This window comes from Theropithecus gelada, chromosome 19, assembly GCF_003255815.1.
Source record: "Theropithecus gelada isolate Dixy chromosome 19, Tgel_1.0, whole genome shotgun sequence".
Taxonomy (NCBI): Eukaryota; Metazoa; Chordata; class Mammalia; order Primates; family Cercopithecidae; genus Theropithecus; species Theropithecus gelada.
In genome coordinates this window covers 33,928,510-33,936,919 of record NC_037687.1, presented here as the reverse complement: position 1 = coordinate 33,936,919, position 8,410 = coordinate 33,928,510, and the positions used below count along the sequence as shown (strand labels likewise).

The 8,410-nt window shown below is 45.2% G+C and overlaps 1 pseudogene; it reads left to right on the top strand.

Annotated features, from left to right (window-relative positions):
- The first annotated feature begins 619 nt into the window (after nt 1–619).
- Nucleotides 620–1,078, top strand: LOC112613269 (annotated as a pseudogene).
- The last annotated feature ends 7,332 nt before the right edge of the window (nt 1,079–8,410 follow it).

Here is an 8,410-nt window from a genome sequence, read left to right as displayed (position 1 = left end):
TGGAGTCTTGCTCTGCCACCCAGGCTGGAGTGCAGTGGTGCAATTTCAGCTCACTGCAACCTCCACCTTCCGGGTTCAAGTGATTCTCCTGCCTCAGCCTCCCAAGTAGCTGGGATTACAGGTGCCCACTATCACGCCTGGCTAAATTTTGTGTTCTTTTAAATAGAGAGAGGGTTTCACCATGGTGGCCAGGCTGGTCTCGAATTCCTGACGTCAGGTGATCTGCCCGCCTTGGCCTCCCAAAGTGCTGTGATTACAGGCGTGAGCCACCGCACCCGGCTGCTCCAGCCACATCGAATCAGGAGACACGGATGATACTAATGATCTTGTTCTAACTGGATCACCTCTGTAAAGACCTCATCTTCAAATATGCTCCCATTCTGAGGTGCTGGAAGGTAGGGCTCCTGCGTTGAGTTCAGGGGCACACATTTCAGCCCATAACAGGAAGCAATGTGGTCTTTGCTGTGGGGTCGTGTTGACATAATTCTTATGGGAAAAGGCAGACGAACCCTGTGAAGACAGCGATGTGTGTGAACTTCATTCAGACTAAGAGGAAGTGTTAAAAGTCCATTCTTGCGCTTCCACAGGAGGCCTACACGCAGCCGCTTGTGCTGCCGCCATGTCTCTAGTGATCCCTGAAAAGTTCCAAAATATTTTGCGAGTACTCAACACCAACATCGATGGGCGGCGGAAAACAGCCTTTGCCATCACTGCCATTAAGGGTGTGGGTGGAAGATATGCCCATGCGGTGTTGAGGAAAGCAGACGTTGACCTCACCAAGAGGGCGGGAGAACTCACTGAGGAGGAGGTGGAACGTGTGATCACGCTTACGCAGAATCCACCCCAGTACAAGATCCCAGATTGGTTCTTGAACAGACAGAAGGACGTAAAGGATGGAAAATATAGCCAGGTCCTAGCCAATGGTCTGGACAACAAGCTCCGTGAAGACCTGGAGCGACTGAAGAAGATTCGGGGCCATAGAGGGCTGCGCCACTTCTGGGGCCTTCGTGTCCAAGGCCAGCACACCGAGACCGTTGGCTGCCGTGGCCTCACCGTGGGTGTGTCCAAGAAGAAGTAAGTCTGTAAGCCTTGTCTGTTAATAAATAGTTTACATACCTAAAAAAAAAAAAAAAAGAGTCCATTCTTACTGATTTTGGTAATTCACGGAATCCAACAAGTGATGGAAATTTAGTTCCATGAGCATATCCAGGGGTGAGGGGAGTTATGGCTGAGCATCAGTGATGCCTGGAATATTATGAAGCAGAAAGATTTTCACATCCACCCCCCAAACAACAACAACAACAACAACTGTCCCAAAATGATGATTGACAGGACCAGGGGATATAATCTGCAAAATGACAACCAGATACAATATTTGTTTGTTTGTTTTATTATTTTATATGTATTTTTAGAGACAGTGTCTCCCCCTGTTACCCAGTTTGGAGTGAGGTATCTCAGCTCACTGCAGCCTTGACCTGCCAGGCTCAAGTGATCCTCTGGCCTCAGCTTCCAGAGTCCCTGGGACCACAGTGGTGTGCCACCATGCCCTGATAATTTTTGTATTTTTTTGTAAAGATGAGGTCTTTCTAAGTTGCCCAGGGCTCAAGCGATCCAACCACCTTGGCCCCCAAAAGTGCTGGACTACAGGCATGAGCCATGGCGCCTGTCCCAGAATAAAATACTTCCATGGCTTAGAAACAGAGGTCTCCAGAACTTTGGCCAGGCTGTGCTGTTTATGAGAAAATCATTCCCTTGCTGAAGGCAACATGTGTACTGCTGGGATTCCAGCTGGGCATTTGGCTTAGGAACCAAGGGGACGCTCCACGGTGGGTCCTTGACCTGACGTCTTATCTGGCAGCTGACATTGTAACTGCTTCTTCTCAGGGACCGTGGCTATTCAGTTAGAAATGTCATTCCCTTCTGACCCCGTTTTCTATTTGGATTTGGTCCAAACTCCTCATGCAGCACCAGGAGCTGAAAGCCTCCACATAGGTCTTGGAGCTTCCATTTGGGGATGATGAGGGGACAGTGTTTGGGCCAGGAAGGGGCTAATGGCCTCATCTTCTTCTTCAGCACAAGGCAGTATGGCAGTATGTGCTGGGGGTTGGGGGGCAAGTGGGGATGGTAAACGGGCACAGAAAAATAGTTAAAGGGTGAATAAGACCTAGTATCTGATAGCACAACTGGGTGACTACAGTCAATAATAATTTATTTGTACATTTAAAAATAACTAAAAGAGGCCAGGCACGGTGGTTCACGCCTGTAATCCCAACACTTTGGGAGGCCGAGGTGGGCAGATCATGAGGTCAAGAGATTGCGACCATCCCAGCTAACACGGTGAAACCCTCTCTCTACTAAAAATACAAAAATTAGCCAGGTGTGGTGCTGGGTGCCTGTAGTCCCAGCTACTCGGGAGGCTGAGGCAGGAGAATGATGTGAACCTGGGAGGTGGAGGTTGCAGTGAGCCGAGATCACGCTGCTGCACTCCAGCCTGGCAACAGAGCAAGGCTTCAGGGGGAAAAAAAAACCACGAGAGAGAGAGAGAGAGAGAGAGAGAGGAAGTCAATTCAAGGAAAGATGACGGATTCTTCATCTCATTTGTAATCCAAAAATTGGACATGTCAACAGGGGGACCATTTTCCGTCTATCCAATTGGCAAGAACGAAACAAGAAGTACAAGACGTTATTTTGTGTGTGTACCAGTCTACGTTTTGTTTTTTAAATCTTTTTATTTGAGTAGCTTTATAAGTACCAGTGATTTTTGATGACATGGATGAATTGGATAGTGGTGGTGTCTGGGCTTTCAGTGCACCCATCACCCAAGTAATGTACATTGTACCCAATATGTAGTTTTTGTATCCCTCCCTTTCTCCCTTCCTGCCGCCTTTCCGAGTCTCCACTGTCCATTATACCACTCTGTCTGCCTCTGTGTACCCATAGCTTAGCTCCCACTTATAAGTGAGAACATGTGGTATTTGGTTTTCCATTGCTGAGTTACTTCACTTAGAATAAGAGCCTTTAGCGGTGGGCTCACGCCTGTAATCCCAGCACAGCGGGAGGCCAAGGCAAGTGGATCACATGAGGTCAAGAGTTCGAGACTAACCTGGACAACATGGTGAAACCCTATCTCTACTAAAATTACAAAAAATTAGCTGGGCGTGGTGGTGCACGCCTGTAGTCCCAGCTACTCGGGAGGCTGAGGCAAGAGAATCAATTGAACCGGGGAGGTGGAGGTTGTAGTGAGCTGAGATCATGCCACTGCACTCCAGCCTGGGTGACAGAGCAAGACCCTGTCTCAGGGGGAAAAAAAAGAATAAGGGCTTTCAGTTCCATCCAAATTGTTGCAAAAGACATGATTTCATTCTTTTTCAATGGCTGAGCAGTGTTCCATGCTGTATATGTACCATATTTTCTTTATCCACTCATCTGTTGGATGGGCACTTAGGTTGATATCATATCTCTGCAATTGTGAATTGGCTGTAATAAACATATGAATGCAGGTGTCTCTTTTATATGAGAGACACCTTTGGGTACATACCCGGTCGTGGGCTTGCTGGAAGGGATGGCAGATCTGCTTTTAGTTACTTGAGAAACCTCCATGGTGTTTTCCACAGAGGTTGTACTAATTGACATTCCCATCATCAGTGTATAGAGATCCTTTTTCACCACATCCACATGGACGTCTATTGTTTTTGTGAAAACAGTGCAGCACTTTAGGTTTGCAAATACCTGGGAGAAATCTTAAAATGTTGCTAGAAAGGGATGTTGATAGCTGTATAATACTGTAACTGTCCCCTGCCCCTCAAATTGGAAACAGTTTAAATAGCCACCAACAGGAAAATAGATAAACTGATATATCCATATTATGGAATACCACTGAGCAGTAAAAGAAACAGAGTATAATTATTTAATAATTAATATTAATCAGTAAAATCTTAATACATGTAACAACATGGATGTATCTCAAAACATTAGGAGAAAAAAGTTGAACAAAAGATTGCATCATTCCATTTACATGAAATTCTAGGAAGTCACAAAACAATAGAGACTGGAAGTAGATTGGAATGGTGTGGTGCTGGGATGGAGGGAGGGGAGGACTCTAAGGCAAATTAGCACAGAAAAACCTGCTGCGGTTTGGGTCTGTGTCCACCCCACTCCCTACATCTCATGTCAAATTGTAATCCTTACTGTTGGAGGTGGGGACTGGTGGGAGGTGATTGGATCATGGCCGTGGAATGTCCCCCTTGCTGTTCTCATAATAATGAATGAGTTCTCACGAGATCTGGTTGTTTAAAAGTGTGTAGGCCGGGCGCGGTGGCTCAAGCCTGTAATCCCAGCACTTTGGGAGGCCGAGACGGGCGGATCACGAGGTCAGGAGATCGAGACCATCCTGGCTAACACGGTGAAACCCCGTCTCTACTAAAAATACAAAAAACTAGCCGGGCGAGGTGACGGGCGCCTGTAGTCCCAGCTACTCGGGAGGCTGAGGCAGGAGAATGGCGGGAACCCGGGAGGCGGAGCTTGCAGTGAGCTGAGATGCGGCCACTGCACTCCAGCCTGGGTGACAGAGCCAGACTCTGTCTCAAAAAAAAAAAAAAAGTGTGTAGCACCTCCCCCCCTCTTCCTCCTGTCCTGGCCACGTAAAACATGCCTGGTCCCCCTTTGTCTTCCGCCATGATTGTAAGTTTCCTGAGGTCTCCCCAGCCCTGCTCCCTGTACAACCGGTGGAACTGTGAGTCAATTAAACCTCTTTTCTTTATAAATTACCCAGTCTCAGGTAGTTCTTTATACCAATGTGAGAATAGACTAATACAATAACTTTTTGTTTTTTAATTTATATATATATATACATATATATATTATACTTTTTTTTTGAGACAGGGTCTTGCTCTGTAGCCTAGACTGGAGTGCAGTGGCATGATCATAGCTCACTGAAGCCTTGACCTCCCAGGCTTAAGTGATCCTTCCATCTCAGCCTCCCAAGTAGCTGAAATTACAGGCAGGTGTCACCCCACCCAGCTAATTTTTTTTTTTTTTTGGTAAAGACAAGGTCTCGCTTTGTGCCAAGGCTGGTCTTGATCTCCTAGCCTCAAACAATCCTCCCACCTCAGACTTCCAAAGCATTGGGATTACAGGTGTGAGCCACCTTGCCTGGCCGAGAAACTTTTTAGACTAATTAAATGTTCTGTATATTGATTGTGGTGGTGGCTTCATGAGTGTATACAACCACCAAAATGCATCAAACTGTATATTTAAAATAGGTAAATCATATTATATGTAAATTATAACTCAATAAATCTAGGGAGTTTTTACAAAATTTCAACCTCGCAGATTTCAGGCCCACCAGAAGATTATTGTTCTAGCACAGAATGCCGAGGCGTGGTGGGAGTGGAGGAGACAATCATTTAGTCCTTCTACAGACATTTATTAGTTGCCTGCTGTATGCCAGGCTGGGATCTTGCATCCACCCACACACAACGGACTCCAGAGACTGGAAAACAGTCTCTGCAGCCTTGGTTTCCATGGCAACCGCTGGAGGCTGCATCTGTCCTTCACAGAAAATCAGTGCTCCTGAGGCAGCAAGGGGGGGGCTCAAGCCTGCAGTTTTCTCCATCCGTGCTTAGATCATGGGTCCTGTGTATCTTAAAATATGTTCTTGGATGAGGTCCTCAGAGAGGGGAGCAGAGCAGGGCATGTGAGCCGCTGCCTTTTGTTTGCGTTGGAATTCTTAGTTGCATCAAGAGAAACTAGCGGTGGCTGGCAACCACAAGAAGTATTGCTGAAAGGGTGCTGGGTAGATCTCAGGCTCTCAGAGAAAGCTGCAGACCGAGGCCTGGGGGCTCTTCTGTCATATCAGGTCTCCAGGTTGAGCTTTCGGGACTCCGTGTTAGCTCTTGGCTTTTCTTTATCCCCACTGACGTCTCCCCCAGTCCCCTGGCCACACTCACCAACTCACTTCTCCATGATTTTCTCCCCCCTCCACCAACAGCCCAGACCTCCCTCCTGAGCATTCCAAATCATTTCCCAACTACAGCCATTAATGGGTCTCACATCATTTCCAACAATGAGAAACCAAGTGCATCAGCGCATCAGATCAAATCCTTCTCCAGAGTCTACCTTCAGCCATTCCACTCACCCCACATAACTCCCCAACCCTTCCCATCTTCTGTCATTACCCTGGCCCAACCTCATTGCATACTGCGACCCCTTTGAGGTCTCAAAAGAGGTCATGTGTGGAAATAAATTATTGGAGCTTCCATTTTCATTTATTTTTTACCTTATCCTCTGAAAAATTTTCCCTGTTTTATTTTGTCCCTAACATTTTTCTGTGTATATAATTTATAAATAAATTAATGAAAGTACATTGGAAGAATTAACTAATTCTATCTAGATTTAGTGAGTGACCAGCTAGGTCTCCTGGCATCTCCCTGCCTTTCCCTTTCCCTTCTTCTGCCTCCTTCCCTGTAGCCAGAGTGATCTTATATTGCACCCTTAATTAGAAACCATTCTGGGATGGATTGATTCCGGCACTTCAGCCTCTGTTAACTTCAAAGTTGACCTGATCAGATACTGCAAATGTTGTCTGTTAGCAAGTCCTGTCAAGGCTCTCTCCAAAGTCCTGTCAAGGCTCTCTCCAGCTACCGACTAAATTCTCTTGTATCTTTTTTTTTTTCTTTCTGATTTCACTGTACCCACATAAACTCAGTATCCAAACTATCATGGGTAGACCAGCTGTTTTGAAAATGGCTGGTTGTGGCCGGGCGCGGTGGCTCACGCCTGTAATCCCAGCACTTTGGGAGGCCGAGACGGGCGGATCACGAGGTCAGGAGATCAAGACCATCCTGGCTAACACAGTGAAACCCCCTCTCTACTAAAAAAATACAAAAAACTAGCCGGGCGAGGTGGCGGGCGCCTGTAGTCCCAGCTACTCGGGAGGCTGAGGCAGGAGAATGGCGTGAACCCGGGAGGCGGAGCTTGCAGTGAGCGGAGATCCGGCTACTGCACTCCAGCCCGGGCGACACAGCGAGACTCCATCTCAAAAAAAAAAAAAAAAAAAAAAAAAAAAAAAAGAAAATGGCTGGTTGTAGGGTGACCAAGGAGCAAAGGTTCTCAGTGGATACTATGGCAATAAGATACACAAATGCCCAATAAGCACATGAAAAGATATTCACTATCATTAGCCACCAAGGAAATGCGAATCAAAACCACAATGAGATGTCACTTTACACCCATTATGATGGCTATAGTCAAACACCATAGACTATAACAAGTGTTGGTGAGGACAGAGAAATTGGAATCCTCATAAATGCTGGTGGGGATGTAAACTGGTCCAGCTGTTTTGGAAAGCAGTTCCTCAGAAGGTTAAATATAGCATTATCCTGAGACCCAATAATTCTACTCCTAGATAGATACCCCAAAGAAATGAAAACATACATCCACACAAACCAAAACTTCTATACAAATGTTCATAGCAGCATTAGTCATAATAGCCAAAAAGTGAAAACAGCCCAAATGTCTATCAACTTACAAATGCATAAATAAAATGTGGAACATCCATACAATGAAATATTATTTGGCCATAAACAAGAATTAAGTACTGATTCATGTTACAGCATGGATGAGCTCAAAAACATTAAGCTAAGTGAAAAAACCTTACCCAAAAGTCATGTATCATATGATTCAAAATAGAAAAATCTATAGATACACGATGTGCTGTATCTATAAAAATAAAATAAAATAATAAAATTAAAATCTACAGATTCATGTACTGCCTGGGGCTGGGGAACATTGGGAGAAAATGCCCTTATGGCTAAGGGCATGGGATTTTTTTGATAGGGGGTGATCTAGATATTCTAAAATCCTAAATGTTCTAAATCTGATTATGGTGATGATTTCACAACTCTGTGACTACACTAAAACCTGTTGAATTATAAATTCTTTAAATGGATGAATTGTAGAGTATGTGACTATTTCAACAAAGCTGTTATTAAATTTTAAGTGAATTATCATTTGTTTAGTTTTGCTCTGAATGTGTAACAGAATTTTGTCCAGTGGAAGTAGGCTGGCATTACGCATCACACACAGCCACCAGCTTCATGCCAGGTCCCTTAACAGACCCTCATGATTGGAACCCAGAAAATGAGGGGGCAGGATGTTCACCCCAGGAAATGAGAGGGAGGAAAAAGAAACTGACGAATGATGGAAATCAGGGACACGATCTGCAAAACAGATGGCTAGTATTTAATATTTTTATGGTTTGGAAACAGAGGTCTCCAGAACACTGGGTGGGTTGTGCTCTTTCCGAGAAAGCCAGTGTCTTCCTGAGTTGGATGGCAGCATATATATTGCTTGGATTCCAGTACAGAATTTAGCTCGTTAATCAGGGAAAATTCCATGGTAGGTCGTTGAA